The sequence below is a fragment of the Manihot esculenta genome, chromosome 14, assembly GCF_001659605.2.
Source record: "Manihot esculenta cultivar AM560-2 chromosome 14, M.esculenta_v8, whole genome shotgun sequence".
In the NCBI taxonomy this organism is placed as follows: Eukaryota; Viridiplantae; Streptophyta; class Magnoliopsida; order Malpighiales; family Euphorbiaceae; genus Manihot; species Manihot esculenta.
Window position 1 is genome coordinate 16,397,071 of NC_035174.2, and position 18,671 is coordinate 16,415,741.

Here is an 18,671-nt window from a genome sequence, read left to right on the forward strand (position 1 = left end):
AGGAAGGTTCGGCCGCTGAACCTGCATGGGAGGCAGCCTTTTGGTCGCCTAACATGCCCCCGAAAGCATGCATTTTCGGATCTAGAAGGGAGTTTCGGCCACCGAACCCGCCCCCAAAAGTCCCTGACTTTCGGATCTGTGGAGGACCTTCGGCCGTCGAACCTGCTCCCGAAGGACCCCGACTTTCGGATCTGTAGAGAACCTTCGACCGCCGAACCTGCCGCCGAAAGTCCTCTACCTAGCCTTCCTTTGCTTGTTTTATATGCATGTTTGGTGATGTTTTAGGGGGTTTTTGGGGAGTTGTTTAGAGTCTTGTTAGAGTTGTGTTTGGTCCCTCACTTGAGTCCACCTATGTAGGATCGGACTCGAGAAACCGTAGAGGCCAGCAGTGAGTCAGCTGCTACAGTTGTAGTCGAACGTCAGCCAGAGGTGAGTAGAACTAAACCAATCTATTGTTTTTAAGTAATCAAACTTTTGAGCATGTTCATGCATCACGAATGCCATGTTATAGGATGTCTGCATTAGAATTCACGAATATAATGCATTGCATAATTTACTGTTGTTGTGGATGGATATTGGATGACCCACTAGCCCTCGATATGATATGATAAGGAAGTCCAGGGCTTGTCCATTCTATGCCCCTGGAACGATATAAGGGAAAGACTAGGGCTTGCCCATTCTATGCCCTTGGCACAGTTGGATATGTTATGTTATGTTTAAGAGGAAGTCCTGAGGAGCCCCGTCAAGGGCCGGGCACATTGGATATGTAGAGGGTTACTTGTGATAAGTCCATCCTTGATGTGTATTATTTGTGTTGTGATGCATTCCATGAGAGCATATGTTTATTAAACTGTTTTTATAGTTCTGCTCACTAGGCTCTTGTAGCTCATCCCTTTCCCCTAACCCCAGGTTTGCAGGGTCAAGAATAGCTCGGGAAGTCGGCTAGAGGCTGGCATAAGTTTATGTAATAGAATAGTAGTGGACATGTACTATGTAATGGATTAGATTTGTGCTTTGCCCTAGTTTATGTTTTGTATATCCCTGTTTATCATGATCTTTATGTAAAAGTTTTAATGATAAGTTATGTTGAACCAAGCTTGAGGCATGTGATGTTTACCATACTAGAGCATTTGATGAGAGCTCTAGTGTGGGTTTTATGTATACAGTTTATGGTGCATGCACAGGTTGATCTTGGTATATGAAAAGTTTAAATTTTTTTATGAAAATGTATGATTATGTATGGGATTTTATCAGGTACACAGGATGCATAGTAGGCTTGCTACGGGTTCCAGTGACCTTAAGTCGATCTAAATCTTAACGCCGGTAGCAGTCCGGTTTCCGGGTCATTACAGAGATCCTCTAAGCTTGCAAAGTTCGAATCATCCAAGTATGACTTAGTCTCGGCTCCGTTAATAGGGACTAATTTCATATCTTAAAATAGAGCTATTAAGGATAGTCTTAGGTGCCATGCTGAAGTTAAGGTTTGTTAAAAAAATATTTTCAACACTCGATAAGAACTCTAAGCTATATGCATAGTTGCATAGATATAATTATATGGTCAAAAGCGATATGCATAGTGGCATAGATATAATTATATGGTCAAATAATTCGATATCCAAGAAGCTGGTAAATGCATTTATCTACACAACTTCTACTAGAGAATTGTGGTTTGAAACTACTAAAAGATTCGAAGAAAGCAACGGCCAATTGATCTATCAATTACATAAATTTTTAGTATTACTATATTTTTTTTACATATTACTAACAACAACTATTAATATTATTACTATAACATTAATTTTACCATAACATTAATTTTATTATTATATTAATAATTTTACCATAACATTAATTTTATTATTATATTAATTACTATATATATAGTAAAATATATTAATTAATATATTTTTTACCGTTAATTTTAATATTTATTATAATGATTTATTGTGTATTATATATATTTCAGAAGTTAACACTACAAGAATTTTTTAAAATACTAATGAAAATTTTCGTTAGTAAATAATGATATTCCCTTAATAAAATATTTTATTAACAGATCAGTGATGGATTAAATTCGTTGTAAAAAAATTTTATTGATAAATTATTGATCGACGAATTTTCAATAACATAAAATAAACAAAAATATTTTTGAGTGTCCATGACATAAAATTTTATTTAATATGTTAAAAAATAAGTTGCGCTATACACTATTTGTACTCATTTTATATGTTAATTTATCTTTATAAATATATATTAATTTTTATATATAATGTAATAATATTATAATAAATTATCTTAAATAGCCAATAAATTTTATTCTTCTATTATCATAACACTAAATTATTGTAACTGCATTTTATATCTAATTAAAGTTTGTTAAAAAGACTATTATAAAATAAAATTAAAAAATATATTAATTTAGTCAATTTTATTATTAAAAATAAAATACTATAAATATGATAATAGCATATTAATTTTTAATTTTATTTACTAATATTTTTTATTTAATACAATTATTATTAATATATATTTTGAATAAAATCATTATTATCCGGTTATAATCTAGATTGAAAGTTACAAAAAGAAATGTATTGCTTAACATTATTCTAATACAATAAAAATTTTAGAATTAATACTTTTATATTTTACTTTACTTAAAATTATTATTTTTTAAAAATCAATTATGTTTAGTTATTTATAGATTGAAAGATATAATTTACTTTTCAGCATCTATAATTTTTTTCTTAGTAATTATATTATTTAGAATTTTATTTTAAAGCAATAAAAAATTTATTTATAAAATTTTCTCTTATTAGAAAATTTTATTATTTTTTATTTTTATATTATATTTTAATAATATTAATATTTTTATTATTACAAGTAAAAAAAATTAATGTATTAAAATTATTTGAAATTAATGAAATTATAAATGGTTGAACTTGCTAAATATATCTTGTATTTTTAATTTAAATTTAAATTTAAATTTTATTTTATTATCGTTGATGCAATATAACAACCTTTAAAATAAGTTATGAGTTGTTTCCATAAAATATGGGTAACCTGACAAAAATCTGATAAGTAACACGGTTCTACCCGAGAAAAGGAAAATTCGGACATCTCGAACACTCGGTTCGTCATCAAGACTCGCCCTTCCCTCAACATGGCAAGTTTCGGTATAAAATTATCATTATACAAGGATAGTCCAGCGTATTATCATTACGCTTGTAATCGCGGAATTATCAACCTATTAGCTAACAATATTTCTTATCAAACATCCAGCCACATTATCTCCAACTTATCGGAAAATACTATACTTATCTCCACCTTCTTACAATATAAGAGGGGAAGGATCACAGAGGTAAAAATGCGCTATTCTCTCAGACAAAAACTCTAAGCAATTCATTATGTTTACTCTCTTCTCCAGTATTCTGACTTAAGCGTCAAAATGGTTGTCATAGGCACCCACCACCATCTCACATTTTCTTCCTTGCAAGTTCTAACCAATCACAGCGTAGCTCTATTCTGTCCATGTCATCAATCTAATCTCTGTAACACCATCTGATTCCATTGTTAGAAAATCTTTTGAATTCTCTCCATTCATTTGGATTACAACCGTTCTCTTACTTTTTTTCTTATAAGAGAATATTTCTTTCTCCTTCCACTTTCAAAATGGCCGGAAGCTCACAAGCAGCTGCTCATATCACCACCAACAAGGGTGCCATCGCTTCCTCCCCTTCTAACAATAGAAAAAACACGCCTCTAATGGTCCATGAAGTGGACCTCAATAATTTAAATAACAAGCGGATGATCCAATATATCTAAAGGTTGCAGGTCACTCTCAGGCAGTACAATGCTCAGGAGGAAGCATCACACATGGTTCTCGAAAGAAGGGAAGAAACCTCTATAGATACTCCAAAGGATCGGACAGAAGCAGTCAAAAGGTGGCCTAAAGGAAAGGCCGAGTTTAAAGATGAATCAGACAAGGCTCCAAAAGGCACTGATTGAAAGCTAGTACAGGTTGTGTAAAGATACCAAAAGGAACAAAAGGAAGATTTCGGCTTAGATGATGTCTTGCCACTTTCGGAAGAAATTTTGACAAAAACTTTCCCTATTAAGTTCAAACTGCCTAACTTGGACAAGTATGATGGAACAACAGATTTCAGAAGCCACTTGGCAATTTTCAGGATGACCATGCAGTTTCAGGATGTCAACGACTTTGTATTATGCCAAGTGTTTCCATCAACACTTACAGGTTTAGCTCAAAAATGATACCAATATCTGAGTCCAGGTTTAATTCAAAATTTTACACAATTTGCTACATTACTTAAATCTAGATTTATTACGTGTATACCTCCTAAAAAAATTTTCTCTGACTTATTGAAGATCCGCCAAGGAGATGGTGAGTCTTTAAGAAATTTTATCTCACGGTTCAATGCTAAAGCCATACAGATGGAATAATTAAATCATGAGATAGCATGCGAAACACTAAAGAGAGGAATGTAAAATGTCAAATTCATGGATTTCTTGATTAAAAACTCGGCCGAGACATATCAACAGACAAAGCTCAAAAGTATATCAGGTTGGATGATGAAGTCCAAGCATTAAAAGAGGATAAGAGGGCAAGCCAAAAGCAAAGTCAAAAGCCCAAAAGGCGAGGACACGAAGGAGATCATAAGAGTTATCCTATTTCCCGAAGAAGGGATGATCAAAGTAAGTATAAGAATTATAATCCATTGAGTGACTCACAGACTCGTATTTTAATAAGATCAGGAAAAATGACAAAGAAATAAGATAGTCGCTCAAGCTCAACCCTGAGAAAGTAGAGAAATAAGACAGGATCAAGTACTGTCATTTCCACGAAGATTATGGGCATATAACGGAAGAATATCGGCAACTAAAGGACGAGATCAAAAGGCTGATAAGGGATGACATTTTTTGAAAGTTCACCAAGAAAGACAGGGAAGAGAGAAGACCTGAACCAGAGGAAATAACTCTAGAAATCACCCCTGCTCGAGAAGCCATAGGGGTAATACATGTAATAATGGAAGGACCTAGGGATGGTCAAGGAAAGTAAGCAAATTATAGATGTAATTGCCAGTACAGTACGTTGGATGAGAACTGAAAAAGACCTTTTAAAGTTTCAAAGATCATTTGCCCAGAAATCTTGTAAGTCGGCCAAGCTGGAAGGCTGAGTGATTCCCCACTCCCGGTATATTTATAACATAAGAAAATTTTATCAATAATAAAGTTAACGAGGTATTATCATATGTTGTGTCTTCAATGATAAGGAACAATGTGATTGCCTTCCTCAAAAAGGAAAGAGATTAAGAAGACACGAAGAGGCCACAAGACAAGTTTTGTCAGACCATCCGAGCGTTGGTCCCACTAAATAAGGCCACAAGGTGGGTTCCATCAGGCCAGGTCACAAGGCAGATTCCACCAAACCATCTGAGTGTTGGTCCCACTAAACAAGGCCACAAGGCGGGTTTCGCCAGACCATTCGAGCGTTGGTTCCACTAAATAAGGCCACAAGGCTGGTTTCACTAGGCCAGGTCATAAGGTGGGTTTCGCTAGACCATCCACGCGTTGGTCCCACTAAACAAGGCCATAAGGCAGGTTCTGCCAGGCTAGGTCATAAGGCAAATTTTGTCAGACTATCCGAGCATTGGTCCCACTAAATAAGGCCACAAGGTAGGTTTCGTTAGGCTAGGTCACAAGGCTGGTTCTGCCAAACCATTCGGGATTCATCCCACTAAACAAGGCCACAAGGTAGATTTCACCGAACCATCCAAGCATTAGTCCCACTAAATAAGGCCACAAGGCGGCTTTTGCCAGGCCAAGTCACAAGGCAGGTTCCTTCGGACTATCCGGATGTTGGTCCCACTGAACATGGCCACAAGGTAGGTTTCGCCAGGTCAGAAGGCAGGTCCTCCTAAACCATCGGGGTGCTGGTCCTTTTCACCAAAAGAGATCATAAAGGGCCACAAGGCGAGGATAAGCCAGGCTAAAAAGATTAAATGAGACCCCACTAATCGAGGCTTTCATGCTAGGACAGATGTTCATGGATAAGTATTAACCTCAAGATTATAAAACCTATAAGGTATTTCAGACCCAAGGCAGGCATTCGCCAGACCATATATCTGAGTGTTATTCCCACTAGTCATAGGCTTTCAAACTATTACCACTATGGCGGATGGGTGTTAACCCTTAGCAATTTTTAAGAAATTTTTCAAGTCTTGGATAAGAACGGAGAACAAGTGTGAGGCATATAAACGATCAGTGACAATAGTAATAAAGATATGAAAAAATATTTTTATTGAGATCATAAACAGTTACATAGGAGGAGGAATATCTCCAGCCTCCTCTACCTGATTCTCTATTATATTAGTACTCTCTACATCTATTAAATTGTCTATAGAGACCCGGTCGTGGGGACTGCACCTCAACGCATCCCTCTTCCTTTTCAATCCCATCTCTCTCCTTATCAAGGAAGATGTCGTCTATCTAAGAAAAATCCCGAAAGGAAACCATTTCACCAGCTCCTTCTTTATCAAATCTTGGCCTCGCATGAACATCTCCCACCTTGTGCTACTGTTTCCTACAGCTCCACCTCGAGCTCATCAACCTTGGTAAAGGCTACCCAAGCCCCTCAACTTGAGCTTGTAGCTCCAGGACTTGGCAGTGCAGCATGGCCACCTGATTCTTAATAGTCTTTGCCTGAGACTCAAGGACCATCTTAGAAGCTTTGGCCTCGTTCAACTCCACTTGGAGCTTATCTACTAACTCCAAGGTTTCCTTCATAGTGCCCTCCACTTCTTCGACTCGAATCTTCAACCTCGAACACTCCTCCATCAAGAGCCTTCTATCGGTCTCTTGAGTGCCAAAATCTCACCTTAAGGCTCTACAGTGCTCCTTGGCCACATAAGCACACAAAGCACTCTCCAGGGCAGAATGAAAAACATTGTCAAAAAGCTCATCTATCTCGACACCATTCAGGCGATAGCGATTAGCAGGCCTAAGGGCACTCTTGATTAATAGAGCACCAAGAGTCAGACCGTCGAGGAGAGAGAGAGCTTGGTTTAGCATCATGGCTAGGCATTGGATGCTAGGGTGCCACGAGGATTCAATCCCTATGCTGGCTGGAGCAGGGTTAGAAGGAGTAAGGGCAAAAGTAGAGGTACCCATGGCAGAAGACCCAGGCTGCGAGAGAGCTGACTCTTCGCCTGTAGGTTGGGGAGAGGAGGAAGCATGACCATGTCTTCCACCTTACGAGCACGCTTGGAGGGAGGACCAGTTTCTCTGGCAATAGCTTTACCTTTGTGGGCAACACGCGCTGCCTCAGCAAACCTATTTCCTGACTGAGCCATATCTGCAAAAAGCAAAGTAAGCAAGATAGTTGAAATCTAAAAAAGGCAAAAAGCAAAGTATCCTAATCTCCAGCCAGGGAGACGCCTTCCCCAAAGCTGGGAAGCATGGGCAGGTGAGGACCCCGAGTCTAGTTTGCTAGAAAATGACTCCGCTAGGACAAAACGACATCCTTCACTGCCTGAGCGATATCAATTTTCTTCAGAGACTTGGCCATCGATAAAAGAGAGGCTAAAGCCTCATCATCCTCTCTCCGTGGGGGGACCCCATCCTTCTTCAGTTCCACCCAAAAATTTCAGCTTGTTTGAAGGCGCCCGAAACCCCTAAGCATTCAGTGGTGAAGGACAAAAAACTTATTTTTTCACCACTTCAATGAAGAAGGTAGCTGGTCAAACATAGTCTAGTGTTTCTACCCGCTAAAATATCAACTCTTCATTTTTTTTTAAGTACCCAACTGGTACAGCTAGGAGAAGAGGGCTACGCTCTATTCAATGTGGTTATTAAGGCAAACAAACCTCAAAGCCACTGAGATTCTCCAACTATTAGAGTGTAGCTGGGCAACCAAAAGCTTGTGGAACCGAAGAATGTCAACAAAGAATGGGTCTATGGGGAACCGAAGCTTTGCCTTCAGCTGCTCCTCAAAGACTATGATAGTATTCTCCGCAGGAATCAAGTCATTCATACGAACGCATGGAGAAGGAGCAAATATATGAAAGGATTCTTGAGGAATTCGGTATATATCATAAAAACTCTTTACATCTCGCTCCGATAGGATGGATGGGATGTCACTAATAGAACTGCCCTCGCTTTCTAAGGCCTCTCTCAATGGAACAATAGGGGTTAAGACATGGATGGAGCCGTCAGAGGAGGAACTTGAAACAAAACTCCCACTAGGGGTAAGAGAAGAGGAAGTATTTCTGTTCATTTTGAAAAGGAAAAAGAAAACGAAAATTACCATAGTTCTGAAAAGGAAAAAGAAAACGAAAATTACTGTAGGAAGTATAATCGGAAAAGAAGTGGCAGTTGAGTTTTTCTAAAAGTAAAAGATCACAGTTAAAAGCAAGAAACGTTATTTGGGGAAGAAGATGGGCCCTATAAAATGGTTCTAGCAGCAGGCTTTAAATACGACATAATAAGCAGAGAAGTCATCATTGTGGAGCTAGATAGGTGAAACGGCGTGGGCAGTGAAAAATCGATTTCAGTGAACCACGTATCCCAGATCTCGGGAACAAATATCTCCTTCAAATCTATATAATCGAAAACCAGTGGGGGACCTCTAATGCTATATAACAATCGTCCAAAGTAAGTCATGAGTTATCACCACAAGATAGGGGCGACGTGGCAAGAATCTGATAAGTAAGTAATGCGGTCTTGCCCGAAGAAAGGAAGACCCGGACATCTCAAACACCCAGTTCGTCATCAAGACTCGCCCTTCCCTCGGTAGGGCGAGTCTTGGTACAAAGTTACCGTTAAATAAGGACAGTCCAGTGTATTCTCATTACACCTGTGATCGCGGGATTATCAACCTATTAGTCGGTGTATTCTTTATCAAATATTCGGCCACATCATCGCTGGATTATCGGAAAATGTTATACTTGTCTCCACTTTCTTACGGTATAAAAGGGGAAGATCATAGAAGTAAAGGTACGCTATTCTTTCAAACAAAAACTCTAACCAATTCATTACATTTACTCTCTTTCCCAGTATTTTGACTTAGCGTTGGAGTGGTTGTCGTGAATATCCACCACCACCTCACATTCTCTTTCTTACAGATTCTAACCAATCATAGCGTAACTCTATTCCGTCCATGTCATGAATCTAATTTCTAATCTCTATAACATTATGTAATATTAAAAAATAAAATTTATACCAATTTAATTAGTCAATTTTATTTTGCTAAAAATTATTAAGAACAAAATACAAATGTTTTAGCGGACAAACTATTATATGGTGCTAAACCTTGTTACTAGTTATGGAACAAAATACAAATTTATTTTTTAAAATGGAAATTACAATTTTAGATAATTATTTTATATAAAATTTTATTTTGAATTATAATAAAATTAAATTAAATAGAATTGAAATTAAGATCATTCTTCAAACTAATTTCAATTCAAACAAAAAATCAATACAATTACCTAATCAAATTAAAAATTGTTAAGTAAGATAAAATAAAATTATAATTATCAAATATATGTAAGTAAATTTTTTACATTGTCAATATTTTTTTTACAATGTCAATGATGCCTCTTTCCCTTCCACTTTTATAAATATATATATATATATATAAAAAGAGAGAAAGGGTAGGATGAACATTTGGTCACCTTAATTCAAAATTGAATCTAACCGAATAAATTGAAATTTAAAATTTTAATATTTATAAAAATTAAATTGAATCGAATTAATTTTGAGTAGAAATTGAACCAAATCAAATCAGCATGATTCAATTTGATTCAATTCAAGTTTGATCAGTTGGACTTTTTAATAGCTTTTTTATTTTTTATACCTTATTTTTAATATTCTAAATTTTAATTAAAATATTTTAATTTTAATTATGGTCTAATCTCTATATTATTAAAAATAATATACTATTATCACTAATCGGTTTATTTTTTTCTATTTTTTCTGATTAAAATCGAACTGAACTAAAATAACTGAAATTTTTAAAATTAAAAATCGAATCAAATCGAAATAAATAAAAAATTAAACTAAAATTTTAAATTAATTCAGTTTGATTAATTTTTTTTATTTGAATTGAATACCGCTCACTCTTAAACGAGAGAAAAAGTCTTTCGTTTTGCTAAATATATATTTACACTTCTATATTTTTTAATATTAATCTATTAAATATTTAAATTAAAATTATAATACCTAATTAAAAATATAATAATTAAACAAAATTAATTATATTATTGATGGCTGATTAAAAAAAGTCAGTTGTCACTTATTATTAACTATAATTTAAATTTTATTAATTATCATCTAAATTTTCATAAAATATATAAAAAATAATAATTTTGTCTAATTTTATTAATTTATAAAAATTTAAAGCATAAATTAAAATACATCTCGCAATATGTGCAATGAATTTCTATTTTTTTAACAAATCATTGATAATAAAGTAAATATATATTTAATTATTATAATATTTCTAAATTTAAATATAAATAAATTTTAATTTTAATTTTAATATTTAATAAAGTCATCCCGAGAATAAAAAACAAGTAACGGAAAATAACTCCAAAGATATAAAATTGCATAATGGCCTCCGCAAGAACTTTGAAGCCCAAGGTCCGTGCGAATGGATCTTAGTCCGTGATGACAAACACTGGGCCCTCCTTCAGGAAAAAGTAAAGTGGGCCGCTCCCTTCGATTTCTATATTCGAAATTATTCATATTTAATTACAAGTATTTAAATATTATCCAAACTTATTCAATTTTATGTATATATTTGTTATATTTTAAATTTTAATATTTTTTAACATTTAGATTATATCTTTTAATATATAAAATTCAAAAAATTATAAATAATTAAAAATTATAATTTAATCACTATATTATAAAAAATCCATTAATGAGTATCTTAATTTTAAAAAATATATTAAAATATTTTTAAAATTTTAAAAATTTTATTAATTATTTTTTATTAATTTTTAACCGTTAAATACTAAAAAATTTAAAAAGTTTTTAATTGAAAAGACTAATTAATTTATAATTTTATAAAATTAACAAATCAATTAATAAATATTTTAATATTATAAAAATTAAATAGCAAATACTTAATTAATGAATGAATGATTTTTTTTAATATTTGAAAGACTTTTTAATTTATTTTTTAAAATTAAAAAATTAATTAATAATTTTTTTAATTATAAAAATTAAATAATTAATTATTTTAAATAATATTATAATATTTATATAACTTAGATGAGTATGAACATATAAAAGCTCAAATTTAATTTGAATTTGATATAAATATTATTTTTAAAATTTAAATATATTTAAATACTTTTTTTAATAAAAAAATAAAGAGTTGAAGATTGAATTTAAAATTTCTTAAAATTTAATTTAATGCATTTATCATTAATTATATATTTTTTAAATAAATTTATTTTAATTAAAAAAAGAAGATATGTTTTGGTGTTTTTTTTTTTTTTTTTTTTTTTTGGAATTTATCGTTTCAACTTTTAAGAAAAAGATAGGGAACGACAAGAGTGGAATTTTGTCCACAAAGTTTTGCACCGGCCTCTATAACCTTTTAAGCGGTTGGGGATATTTTTGAAAGTGGTTGAGTGTGGGGTCCATTCACCCATGCGACTCCACGTGCTTCACCCGCCGACGCGCGTGCCTTCCCTTTCTTTCACTGTTTGCTGGTCATCTTCATATGCATTTATTTATTATTGGCAAAATTAATATTTAATTTATGTAAAATATTGATTATCTGATCCTTTCATTTTTTTAAAAAAAAAAATAACTGTCCTAAAAATTATGCAATTTTTAAACTTTTCCATTTTTTTTTTCGAAATTTCGAACGCCCATAAATTCAATATCCTTAAAAAAATGGGTCAGTAGCCAACAAAAATTTTTAAAGCTTTATTTTTTTTCTTAATAAATATCATCTGAAAAAATATACTAATATATACTCTGTTCTACAATTATTTTAATTAAAAGCTTTTTTTTTCCTTCCATTATAACTATTTTTAATATAAAATGGGTATATTAAATTTTATTGAAACAATAAAATTATTATTAATAACAATTTATTATTTATATTAAATTTTAAGAAATAATTTAAATTTTTATTTAAAAAAATAAATGATTAAATTTAAATTAAATTAATTATAACAGTCTATTTATATATTAATTATAATATAAAAAATAAATAATATTTTAAAATAATTAAAAATAAAAAAAAATTAAGTAAAATTATGAGACAAAAGAAATAAAAAATTGTCAATAAATCTTTTTTTTCTAAAGGTTGATGAGGCTCTATTTATTTCACAAATATATATATTAAAAAATATTTATTTATATATTTTTATTTAAAAAGTCAAATAAGCAATTGATAGGACATCTGTCGATTATAGTTTATATTCGCTTTAATTTTAGAGTTATTATCAATCAGCTTGTTTTAATTTTATTTTTTATTTACAACATATTATTCTTCTGTAATTTATTAATTATAATTTTTTATTAATAAATTATTTAAAATTATAATACATAATAAATAAATTAAAAATACTATAAATAATAATTAAATTAATTATAATATTTATTATTATATTATAAAAATTATATATGTGAATAAAAAATAATTCTATTTTAAAATTTTATTTTAATTATTATATATATTATATAATAAATTAATATTTTCTCTATTTCATGATTTTTATTCATTTACTTTTTTATCGGTATTAAAAAATATTTTTTATTAAAAATATAATAAAATTTTTTTAAAAAATAAAATAAAATTATAATAAATGAAAAAAATAATGAACAACCATTTTAAAATAATTAAAAAATAAATAAAAAATTATAGAAAAAACATATTTTTATATTTATTTTACTAATATAATAAATTAATATATATTTCTCTTAATCATTTTATATATTAAATATAATTTATTAAATATTTAAATTATATCAATTATATTAGTTATTCGTCGCAATCAGTTAACAGCACAATTATTATTGATTACTATACCAAACAGCCCATAGTCTTAAATTGTAATAATAAGTAAATTGTAAATATCACGACTCACAGGTAGATTTCATATGAAAGTCAACACTTATGAGTACAAGTATTTATTTCTATTTCATAGATTAGGGCATAGGTAATCATTTCCATCCACAAAAATTTTATATACATATAACAATTCCATTCATAATAAAGATGCCATTAACTTTTTTTTTTTTTAACAAATGCCATTAAATCAATTTTTTATATTATTAAAAATAATAAATTATTATTCCTAATAGATTGTGTGTTGATTTTTTTAATTAAAATTAAAATAAATTAAAATAATTAAAATTTTTAAAATTAAAAATTAAATCAAATTAAAATAAATAAAAAATTAAATTAAAATTTTAAATTAATTTAATTCGATTAATTTTTTTAATTTAAAGTAAATATTACTCACTGATTGTGTTTAATTACCTATAAAATAGATGAGTGCATAAAATTCATGAATTCACCTTTGAGAATAAAAAAAAAAAAAAAACTATTTGTATTGTATAATTCATCACTTATATTTGAATTTCATATTTACTAAAAGAATGCCATTATAGCCGTTAATATAATATATTCATTTAATTTTGCATAAGGACCGGTTTGCTTGACTAAAGCCATAAGCTATCATGGTGAAAATTTTGTATTTCTTTTTTCTCCAAAAACAACTCATTTCTCTAATTGAAAAATAAATGGCTATAATATTAATTTAGGGTATATTTTGTATTTTTGTTACAATAGTTATTTTTAAAAATAAAATATATTAATTTAAATATTAAAATTAAAACAACTTTATTATAATAATAAATATTTAAAAAAATTCAAATTAGCTTTTTCATTAATATTTAAAATAGTGTTTTTTTAAAAAAAAAAACTCATTTTTAATAAACAAAATTCATTAATCGCGTTGGTTCATCGGAATTCGGAAGTATATATACCTTCTTTGTTTTTTTTTTTTTTCCTTTTTTGTGAAATTTTTTAAATTTAAGTTTCAATTAAAATTAATCATAAAAATGATATATATATTCAATAATTACAATTAACTGTTGACAATTGTTTAACGATATAATTATAATCTTGAAATATTAGTTAAGTTTCAACTAAAGTTAATTTTTAACGGGGCTAAGCAATATTTGAAACTTATAATTATATTATTTTTATTCAACTAAAATTAAAGTTAATTTTTATTCATTTCAGATCGATTCGATTTTTAATTTTAAAATTTTTAATTATTTCGATTCGGTTCGATTTTAATTAGAAAAATTTAAAAAAACTGAACCGAACTGATTAGTGATAATAATATATTATTTTTAATAATATAGAGAGATTGGATCGTATCAAAATTAAAATATTTCAATTAAAAATTTAAAATACTAAAAATAAAGTGTAAAAAATAAAAAATTTATTAAAAGTTTAAACTGATCAAATCGAATCGAATTAAATTGAATCAGATCGATTAATTTGATTCGATTTCTGTTCAAAATCGATTCAGTTCAATTTTCATAAATACCAAAATTTTAATATTTAATTTATTCAGTTTGATTTTAAACCAAACCGACCGAATACTCATCCCTAATTATATATATATTGATATGACTGGAACACAAAACCGTATTGTGAATGATTAATCTAAAAATAATTTAATTAAAATACGATCAAAAATTATCTTCAAACTTTTACCATCATAAATAATAACTAGGAAAAAAAAGGGCAGAGAGGACATGAGAATGTGAAAGGAAGCAATTGCATGAAGGAATAGAAGAAAAAGCTATGATTACATGGAAATTAAAGAGAGTTGATAAACCCATGAAAGGAGAGTCAAAGAGATAGTGCCTATTTGCCTAACCTTTTTTATTAATAAGAATCATGAGAGTTGATAAAATTGCACCAAAAGTGGTATCCTTTTTTCTTCTTTGTGTTTGAATATTTCCTTTCTTGCCTTCCCCTTTTTGTCTCCCTTTCATACTTACCTTCAATTTGTATTTAGGTCTCAAATTATTATCATATTCCTTAATTTTTAGAACATTCATTGTGTCCCTTTCATACTCACCTTCAAATTATATTTATGTCTGAAAATATTATCATATTCCTAAATTTTTAAAAAATTTATTAGTCTGTTTTTATTTTTAAAATCATTCAGTTAAAATGTTTTATATTTTATAAATCTAATTCTGTAGTTCTTTATTAAAAAAAATCGTTAATCATTTTAAATATTTATATTATTTAGTTCTTATCATTTTAATATATTACATATGTTTATATAATTTTAAATATTTACATTATTTTTTTACTAAGATTAAAATAAAATAATTAGTTAATTATTTATTTAACAAAGGACTAATGAGTTTGATTTTATAAAATATATCGTTTAATTGATTAATTTTGAAATAGTGATGCAGTAATGAATTTTCTAAAATTTAAGGGACTTAATAGCAACTCTTTTAAATAAATTTTATCCATTAATGAGAGACCTTTACGTATATTATTGAAAATATTCCTTACCGCGTAAAACTAACCATATTAAATATAAAGGATAATTATTTTCGTATTTCTATATTTTATTTTTTGAAAGTATCAAATTTCTATTTTATGATTTAGCTAATTAAAATATTTTTATAATTTAGAATTACACGAAAATATGCTTATATTTTAATTTCGTCAATAACATTTATCAAATTAAACTCATTTTTTATTAGGTAAGTAGAAAAAGACTAAAATAACCTTATTTATTCTTTTTTTCCTTTAGTCTTCTTCCTCTGCACGCTAAAGAAATTGTTTTTCTTCTTAAACTTTGACTGAGATGTCTACGGATCAAAGAAATTTTTCTTCTTCTTCATTTTAGGAGAGTAATTTTAAAATATAAATAAATTTTTTCGGCTCTATCTAATAAATAAACAGAAAAATAGGTTTAATTTTATAGAAATTCATTTCTGTTGACAGAATCAAAATATATGCGTATTTTAATATAATTTTAAAATTATAAAAATATTTTAATTATTTCTAAAGGATGTATTTGAATGTAATTTATCAGTTTCATTGTGAGCCTTAAAAGCTAAGATTTGTATTAAAAATGAATATATGTAGTACTTGCTTTGAAAATTAACAATCTAATTATATATTTGAACTTAATAATTTGATATATTTATCTAAAACTTCTAATTAATTATAAAATTTCCAACTATTGTGTATCTCCAATAAAAATTATATCCATAATTAATTTCTAAAAAAAATAATTTTCATATTAGAATGAGATTTTGATAAATGGGATCCAACTAATTCCTTATCAATAGATCATTAGGTAAGCCGAAAGTCTAATTACCATCTTATTACGAAATGTAAAGTATAAGATTCCTTTTCTCTTTTTTTTTTTTTTTTTTGTTTTTTTTAGGTAAAGAGATATTTTCCCTTAAAGATATTATCTTAAATGTTTTTCAAATTTTTGGCTAAGCTCGGATTATTTTGGTCTTAAATTACTGAATGGATAGAAATTGAAATAATTTTTTAATTAGAAACTTAAAAAGTCAAAATAACAAAAACCAGAAGTTTTTTTCGTATAAAAGAAAAATATTTTTAAACATAATAATTAACAGCAAAAGTTTAGATTTTATCACTAAATTATATGGATCAAAAATATCAAATTTAATCTTTCAATATTAACATTAATCTTTTACATGTAATTAAAAATTTTATAAAAATTTAATTTAATTAATTTTTAATAATTTTTTATTTAAAATGAAAATTTTAATTTTTTTAACTTAAAAAGCTTTCATCGTACAAAAAATATTTATATAATTTTATTTAAATTTTTTATTTATAAAATAAATCTTGCCAAATAAAAAATTAAATAAAAGCAAATAAATTGAAAATAGCATAACCCATGCTTTCAAATGTTAATATCATACCTTTAAATCCTGGAGTGTAACTGCTCAATACTTTTAAATGATGTTATTTTACTTTTTAATTACAATTCAAGGTAAATTGAGGGTAAAAAAATAAATTTAATATTTTTAACTCTAACATATAATTCTTAATGTTGGTATAACTAAATATGTGAAATTAATAAAAATAAAAATATTTATTATTAAAATAAAAATATTTATTATTAAAATAAAAATAATTTTTCTAAAAAAAATATTTTTTAGTCTCTAAAATATAATATAAGTAATGAATTTATTTATTTATTTTTAAAATTTAACTCTTTCATTTTTAAAATTTAATTTCATCAAAATTTAAAATTCACTCTAAAAAAATTTATTAAGTCAATAATTTAAATTTAGTGAAAGAAAATATATTAAATATAATTAAAAAATAAAAATGGAAAAAAATTTGCTAGTTAATTTTTATTTTTAAAAATATAATTTAATTATTTTTTATTATTAATAATGTTTTTAATTAAAAAATTTCTAACTTTAATAAAATTAAATTTAAAAAACTGAAATATTAAATTTTAAAAATAACTGGAGGAATCTATTAATTGTGTTACGTCATGAAAAACCCTTAAAAAAGATTAGGAGAAATAATAATGAGAAATAGAGGCCATGGTCGATGTCTTGAAGGGTTGGTTTTGTCTGGAAGCAGAAAAAGAAGGACCTGAAAAAGCAAGGTGGCGTTTTCTTCTCCAACCACTGCCTCAGATACCTTTTCATCTTTATACTTTCTTGTCCATTGCTTACGTCATCTTCGCCTTTTCATAATGCAAACAAATATCCAACCACCCCTCTCTCTCCTCTTTTTAAAAGCCATTAATGCTTTTCAACTTCTTCCGTATTTTTTAACTTAATTATGAAAATTTATCAATTAATTAATAAATTTTGATTTATTAATATTCGAAAAAATTTTATTTAATTTTTATATTATAAGAAATTTATTAATTTTAAAAATTATATTACTAAATTCTATTAAAAAAGCTTTCTTTTCATTACGGGTAAGAAGAAGCATTAAAGTTTTGTAATTAATAGGAGATGGAGAGGAGAAAGATGATTTGGCCACAAATATAGAGAAGCTAATAAATGAGAACACATGCATGGTTGGTCTCAATTTTATATTTATATTTAAAGTTTTTCTTTATATGATGTGGCCATGAATGCAACATCTTTTGTCCTTTTACTTCTCTTCCCATGTCTCTTGTCCACATTCATTTCAAATTCCATTTTGTAATTAATTAGACTTTGTCACCTTTTATTCCTCTCTACATATACCCAATACATTTCCAAATTTTAAAACTCCATTTATTATTACTTTTAAAATTCAAATTAATTTTTTTTATCAATGCAAGAAAATTGCATTTAATAAGGCTTAACAGGCGAGCACAATGTACAGAATCCATGATTTAACCAATTAAAACCAGCCACAACTACAATCCAAGCCCAGAGCCCGAATAGCCCAAACCCATAATCAAATTTTTACCATATTAATACTATATAAAATTAATATTAATTACAACAAACTATAACTATTTTAATTCTAGTTACTTCATTATAAATAAAATTATAAAAATAAACATTTAGTATATTATATTTAGTAAATTATAATAAATAACCTGAGCGTCAAGACGATAGAATTTCCTTTTCAATACAAT